Below are 7,908 nucleotides of genomic sequence, written 5' to 3'. Positions count from 1 at the left end.
AGTATATTAAACAAAGGCAACATAAAAAATGAAGAGAGAATCAGCACTGTATATTGCAGAAAGTGCTTGCTAATGTTAAGCAATTTAAAAATAAAAACAGTAGCCTAGGTTTATGAGACAACTTAATGGTGTTCTCTAATGATAAAACTAAGCATGTATTAGTGCATAAAAGTAAGGGGAAGGATAGACTTCTGTCAGAAAAGCAAAGGACTGAGAATCAAACTCTATGCTTGGCGTTGGCACATATTTATGGTCCTGAGCAAGTCCTTACTCGTCTCCCTCATGCTGTGCCTCAGTAGGCAGAGTACTCATGCAAGCAGGGTGGGACCTGTGTTCTGGTCCTTCCTCCCGAGCTGCCCAAACCTACGTCTCCCAGGAGAGACCCTCCTCCCCGGGCTGTTAAGCATCCTAGGTGGAAGGACTTTCTTCATCGTTCTTCTGAATGGAGCCCTCCCTATTTAAACCACCATGGATGCAAACACAGAGAAGGGGAGAAAAAGACCTTGTTTTCTAGTCATCTGAGGGTGATGTGGGGTCGAATCCACAGATTAGCCAAAGACTGTTTACTGTAAAACACAAACAGAATCTGCAAAGTGGGGAGTGGAAACCAGGATGAGTAACCTGTTCCATCACCTGGAGTAATGCTTTCTCCTTCAGCCCAATGATTTATTAATGATTACACATAAATTAAACAGGGGAAGTTGCAGGAGCACACCCTAAGCCAAAAAAGACTATTTGGTTAGTTAGTTGGTCCAGGTGACATCTGCTCAGGCACATGAAAGAATTATACCAGCTCTCCCATCTGCTGGGGAATGATCTCAGGGTCATGCTGGTGTATTTTGTTACAAGAAAGAGAAGTCAAGCGGTTTGCCCATATTTTGAAGAAAGATGGCCACTACTACATTTTGTGCCAAATGTAAGCTTGCTTGTAGCGTGGAGTACGTAGGTATGAGGAGCTACACATTGCTTACACATGAACAGCAAAGCCAGCCCATCCCTACTCTTTCCCTTCGAATATGCTAAAGGCTGCCCTTGAAGTTGTGCTCTAGTTATTGGACCATTCCTTAGCCCCAATCACTGACATAATCCATGTAAATAGATACATAAATAAATAATTATAACAACAACAACAACCCTTCCAAAAGAGGGCGTGAGGATGGGTGGGCAGGGTTGGGTTAGCCTAAGATTATGCTCTTAGTTTATATCTATTTAGCCATCTAGCCTCTATTTTCTAAATAAATATTTGTGCCAAGAGCACCTAAACATTTATGAAAAATTTTGTCAGCCACCTGACTTTTGCTGTGGTGCCCAAAAGACTTGCTCGAAGTTTTATGGAAAACATATACCAGACCTGGAATAAATTCCAAGTCTCCCTAGTTCCAGTCTAGTGCTTTAGCTGCAAGACTTCTTGCCTCATTCCCAAAAGTTTTATTATATCCCCTTCTCCCCAAAATTTGTCAAAGTCATATTTGCTTGAGAAAAGCATTTATCAAAGAAAGGGCATGTGAATCATTATATCATGTTAGTACATGTGGCAAATTAACTTGTCGCATGTTGGAGAAAGAAAAACCTGGGGTTTATGGCTCTTGCCTGAAAATGGAACAAATGTGATCCCACCTGCATTTTTGGGGGCTTAATTGCCACACTTTTGTTGTTGATATTTGCACTTATTTGCTCGAGTATGTCAAATTTCCCTTGTGTGTTTTCTTTTTTCAGACTTCTGCAGTGCTCCTGAAGCTGACTTAACAGAGACTGTTCTGAAAGCTTTCTGAAATCATTCTTAAATTACAATGCATAATCTCTTGAAATTAAGTCAATGGCAAAATTCAGTTGTAAGTTTAATTTGGCACTTTCCATTTAACTGATTCCTACTGTATAAAAAATGCTTCAGTTAAGTACTTAAGATGACATTTAATTGGTCCTGAGCACCATACTACTCTGTGTAAAAGTCTCTGTACTCTTTAAAAACTTTAATCACTGTCTTTCAGGCAGGGCTAGACTTCTTAGGTATATAAAAACTTTAAAGTAGGACTGACTGAGCAACTTGTTCCAAACTACACAGCTGTCCTCAGTGCTTCTTCATACCTCTTGATAAGTAAAGGGATTCTTAGTTGGAAAGAGTTTAAAATACTTTTAGGGACAGTTGTTGCTGTTGGTTTTTTATCTCTAATTAAATATGGGCAGGGAAGCACCAGTACATAATCAGCCGGAGGAAGTAAGGAATGATCCTTACTTCTGAGGAGACCTCTTTTAAAGGTGCAAGAGGGTTAGCAGGCTCTTTTGCTGCTTTCTGCTTATCCTGTACAGTTATAACTCACTAGGCTGAAACTGGAGTACCAGACAAAGAAGTGGAAAGTTATCCAAAATTGCTCGCTTGTTTAAAAGTAATATATACATTATTGTTAGTCAATCTATGGCATTAGATCTTACACCTACATTTCAGTTAAGTGTTCTGCTATGGGCCCGTTCTCTCTCTCTTGTTTTTTTTGGCAGTAGTGTTCCTTTCTAACAGTATTTTAGTGCTTAGAATTGATGGCAAGCTATACTTTATCCATATAATGTTTAATTTAATAAGGCAAAATGTGATTATTTGAATTAATTAGAGAGTGTGTAAGAACTCTGTGTGTAATGCACTTTTGATATTCACTTTGAAATGTATGCTTATACCTATTGATTTATAAATATTTGAGGTATATTTATGCAAATTTGATATACTAGCAATGCAAGGTATTATAGATCATTTGCAAGAGTGTTGTAGTGTGAATTCACATTTAAGCAGTGAGTGGTGTTCATTAAATGCCTGTGCTTCAGCTGTGTGTTTGCATGGCAGTATTTTTTCTTTTAACGCTTAGCTATTAAATCCATTGTAAAATACTGCAAAGTTGTATCTCAGCCTTTTTAAGTGATCGCTTGACTCCCAATGACTGTTTGGTATGGAAGCTATAATCAAAATATGGCTATTTAAAACAGATGTAGTCATTAGCAGGCCCTCTAAACTGTGCTTCCCAGCTTCTCCTAAGTCACGCCGTCTCTTAAGCAGGTTAGGAGACAGATGATTAGCACCACTTCCCCACGTGTCAAGCGTAGCCACACTGCTGCAGTGGCAAGGGGCTAGTGCAGTAGAAATAGGACTCGTTACTTAGTTAACACCCAAGTTTGCTGCCATCCATGCTCCTTGTTCTGTCTCGCTGATGCTATTTAAAAATGGAGCTAAAAATAACTCTAAGTGCTTGCTTATCAATAGGCAGGGTAAGGAATTTTACTCCCCTGAATGCTGCCCAGAGTTGGCTTTGGCTGGCTATTTGTTGCATCACGTTGCAACACTGTGGACCGCTCCAGGGAAGGTCCTGTGGGCCACAGTGATCCCGGAGAAGCTGAATGTCAGCGCCTAGGGTGAATTTAACCACAGCGTGACGAGCAGGAGGACTGGGCTGTAATAATCTGCTGTGAGAGAGAGGAATAGCAGAGCCTGAGCGAGGCCTTGCTGGTAACAGAAAAGAAACAAGATTGTTTTCCAGACTGCCCTAACCGTGACCTTAGGATAGGGATTTCTGACTGACCCTGAGCCATGAAGCATTAAAAACGCAACAAATGATCCACTGGGCTCTCACTTCTTGACCTCCCTGTGAGCAGAGAAGCTTTTCTAGCTCTCACTGAGAGAATGATATCATTTCTGTAGTTATCTTTACAGCTTTCAGACTGAGTTTCTCACCTGCTTAAAGAGAACTGTGGCAACCACTACCATTTCACTCCAGTTATTTTCTTGTTTTAGGACAGCAGTTCTTGCGCTCCTGTCATTTGCTGATGGACTAGAAGAATGTGAACCTGCCCGTCCGATTTCAGTAGTCTTTTCCTAATTTGGTAAGGTAATTTGTCAGTTTGTTAAGATATCCAACACATAGTCCTTCTTTAGGACTAGGGGAGTTGCCATGATGGCGTACAGGGAGTAGGCAAAAAAAGGGACAATTTCTCAAGGGGAATGGACTCAGTGGTCTACAAGCACAAAATCTTCTGGTCTCTCAGCTGTGACCCCGCTAGAGCAATCACACAGACCCCCTTCCCGGTGGCTGGCACCACAAGAGAACAAAGGCAGTAGAGGTGGGTCTGGAGAGAGGAGTTTGGCACTCTTCCCAAAGCCTCTGTGTAGGTAATGCCCTGCATGATACAAACACATGTTACCACCTGCAAATGGGCGTTACAGGTGTGTTGCTGGTGTGACAGGTCTCGGTCTGATGTGCATCCTCCATCACTAAGTAAAGCAAACAGTGTGTCTTGAAGCCAAACGTACCGCTGCAGCAGAGTTTCAGCGGTTATTCTCTTTGGGTTGCATCCATGTATATGAAGCTAGAGTTTGTCAGCATCACTATGCTGGGTTGTGTGCCGCCTGGTATATTATGGTTATTCTGTGCTGCTGTAGTATAGAACCATTTTAATCAGCCTTTGGATGCTCCTAAATTAAGGCAGATCATCTTTTACTCCTAAGAAACCTCCAGAACCCAGCTGCAGCCATAAAGCTGCTATCAAATGCAAGCTGGCTGCAGTTCAGAATTGGGGCCAATATTTTTAACAGCATAAAATTTTGTTGTAGGCCCTCTGGAAAGATCCTGTATATGAAATGTTGAACTGGAGCAAAATCAAAACTGAAGTCCCCAGTGTGGAAAAACAGGTGAAGAAAAGGTTGGCTATGTTTGAGAAGGGAGATGCATCTCATGTACTACAGATAGTGTCTGATAACATTAATTTGGAAAAAGGTGTCTCTTTCTTTACTGCTGGCTTACATTAACAAATGCATTATAATGTCGTGACCTCTTGTGTCTGAGCTGGCGTCTAGTAGAACATGCCAGCCATATTAATCTAATCAACATAACCAGAAAATATCTTGATATTTTATGTTAGGAATTAAATCATAAACTCTACTGACTCTGTATGGTCCTGTCCTTCTACGTGTACTTTCGTATTGCCACTGGTGGCTTTTTGTTTGCATTACAGCAACCTGAGGGTAAACGCAAGGCAAGATCCAAGATAGGAAGGCAAATTGTTTTTGCAAACATGGCAGAGAAAGTGTGTGGAATCAAATGCCAATATTAATGCATGACATCTGCTCTCTGCTCCAGTTCTGAGTAAAGTAATCCAGTCCTAATTACACACTGCTGTGCCCTCTACCAGCTAAGGAGAATGGTGCAGCCATTCTTAGTACCGGTATATAAATTTCTTTCTGGATCTGATAGATACATTAGATGCAGGGCAGGCTTTTCATTTTTTGGCTGTCAGTTGCTTTGGGTAGCACAAAGAGAGGGGAGGGGAAAGGTTGCAGCAGGAAAAGATCAAAATCTTCCAAAAAGGACTCTGCTCCTAGAATAAAATTTTTTCCTAGAGAACTTTCCCTGCAGACCTCAATCAATACTGTTCTCATCTGAGTGCACGTATTATTCATTAAGAAACGTTGGCAAGATATGCACTACAGTGTATGCCTTCATTAAAGCCTCCACCTGCCTGCTTTTATCAGAAGATCTTCAGTAACTTTCATCTTCATTGAACTTGTTTCTGTCTTTGGATTGGGAAAGAAATCTTGTGATTTCATAGGATGGGCTTATTTAAAAAAAAAAGTAAAATATTAATCTCTTTGGTTTGTGGATGTGTTTTCTCCTCTCACACATTAATGGATCAAAAATATTATCACCATTAGATTCAGACTGAACTGGGTGATGATGAAATCATGTGCAAAACATAGTCCAGTGCAACAGACCCCCACTGGCTGTATGACATGGGAATAGCTGGAATTCCTCCATTGTGTGTTCAGCAGCCAAGCCATATCCTTTGTGTGCACCTACTGCTATTGTGCCAGCAGCCATTTTCCTACAGAATCAACATTTTTAGATTATATGTTAGAATGACACTATGAAGACCTGGCAAATGTCACCCATGCCAAGTAGAGTCAGAGGGAGCCACAAAACACGGGGGACGTTGGCAGCATCTTAGGATATTGTCATCACAAGTAATGTGAGCCTGACATTGCATTTTATCCTTTCAATTTGTGTATTTCCATCTCTGACTGTTCTGTGTCAATTCTGCCTGGTCTCTTCAGCAGCAAGACAGTGAAGAAATAATGTATCTTATTAGAGAAGGGCACTGGGATTTTTGGACAATACGTTATGGTCTAGCTCCATGACTGGGACCCATGTGTGCTGCTGCAGTGTAAAGAAGAACCGATAGTAACAGATTATGAAGAACCAGCTCCATGGCTCTGCCTGTGTTCACCCATCTCACATTTGATTAGTCTCTGCTTGACATCAGGCTGGGAGCAATAACCTCTGATCATAACAGTGGATGTGGCAACAAGCCGAGAGCTCCATGTGTCACTCCAGAACCAGACGGTCTCACTGGATTCCTCCCTTAAACAACTGAGGCAGATGCGTGGATGCCAGATTTGTCTTTCAGGTCTACCTACCGCACCACCAAGGTAAGCAATAAAAGGCAGGACTGTCTGCAGGAAAACACTGCAGTTGCAATGAACTTTGAAGTAGAGGAGGATATACAGAAAAGTCAATTATTGGTCCAGATGAAAGTGAGAGACGTTATAGAAAAACTGTCACCAGAATTTACGCATAAGTTTTGGGGTGGGTTTTGTTGCATTGGAGGGGGTGGGGGGTAAGGATTCCTTTCCGGTTAGTTTAAAGGACTCTGAAAACTCTGCACAGATACTGCCATGTGAAGAGATGGCAGAGTCAGAGTCCATGTGTTGACTTGCTCAGAGGGGTTGGGCTAAAGGTGCATTCCTGAACTTTTGCTCGACTTGAGTAGGAATTGAAATTTTATATCACTGTTGAGAACTGATTGACCATACAAGTGGAAGAACACATCTCACTTGAGCCTGGGAAAGTTCTGAGAAGTAGAGGGAGAAAGGAGGCTTCTCCTGGAAAAGATGCATCTCCTCTAAGTACGCTTTTCCTGGAGCCCAGGGGAAGCCAGCCTGTCCCAGCTCCTCGTCTGGGCCTCCTCTAAAGCCGTTCACTTGGGTCATAGATTCCTCTGCCTTAGACCTGCTCTTCTCCCCAGCTGTATTAGTACTGGGGAGATGCTGATGGATCTGCAGCGTGTCAAACCCAACCTGATCCTCCAGTACCCACCCGCAAAACTTTTCTGATGCCAGTTTCTCACGTAGAAAGAAATGTCATGGAGTTCATTGCAGCTGAGCTGTTCTGTGGGGGGCAGAATCTGCCCATTAAACTTCTTATGAAACAAGAAGCAGACCAAGGATTTAGGTCTTGCTACTTTTATTTTTGAAAAAATATTTTTCTTTTTAACTTAGTGCTACGGAGAGCAGCAGCAAAACTTCTGAATAACTAATTTATCTGCTGTAAATTTCTCTAAAAGGTCATTATGGATTGTAAAGCCTAATGGCTTAAAGTGCCAGCCTTATATCACAGTGGTAAAGAACTCATTCTCTAGAGGTAGTATTTTTGAAGCTTTGCCATTTTTCTTCTATCAAAGGAAATGCTGTATTTTTAACATGCTATTTTCTTTTTTAAAAAATAGCCTATATTTACAAAAATATTTAACATTCATTTCACGCAAAACATGGTAACAGAATCGAGTGATTTATTTTAACAACGCATAGACAGAGAAGTTAAGTACATCAAGCAGGAGTTTAGAAATAATTGAGGTCTGTAGATCTCAGGTATGTATTTAAGTGGTCTTTTGAACTGCAGCCCATGTTCTGTGTGAACATAACTTTTTAGAGCACTTGTGATTTTCCTCCTTTACAGGACTGCTGAATTGCGGTATAAGGTCAGGCCCGTGGTCACTCTCTTCTGACACTAGCAAGGTAGGTGCAAGTGATTCTGAAATGCGTAATAACATAGGGATCTTTTGCAGCTAATCTAGTATAGAGCTGTGCAAATTGTCTTG

The sequence above is a fragment of the Haliaeetus albicilla genome, chromosome 16 (genome assembly GCF_947461875.1).
Source record: "Haliaeetus albicilla chromosome 16, bHalAlb1.1, whole genome shotgun sequence".
Taxonomy (NCBI): Eukaryota; Metazoa; Chordata; class Aves; order Accipitriformes; family Accipitridae; genus Haliaeetus; species Haliaeetus albicilla.
This window is presented reverse-complemented; position numbering follows the sequence as displayed.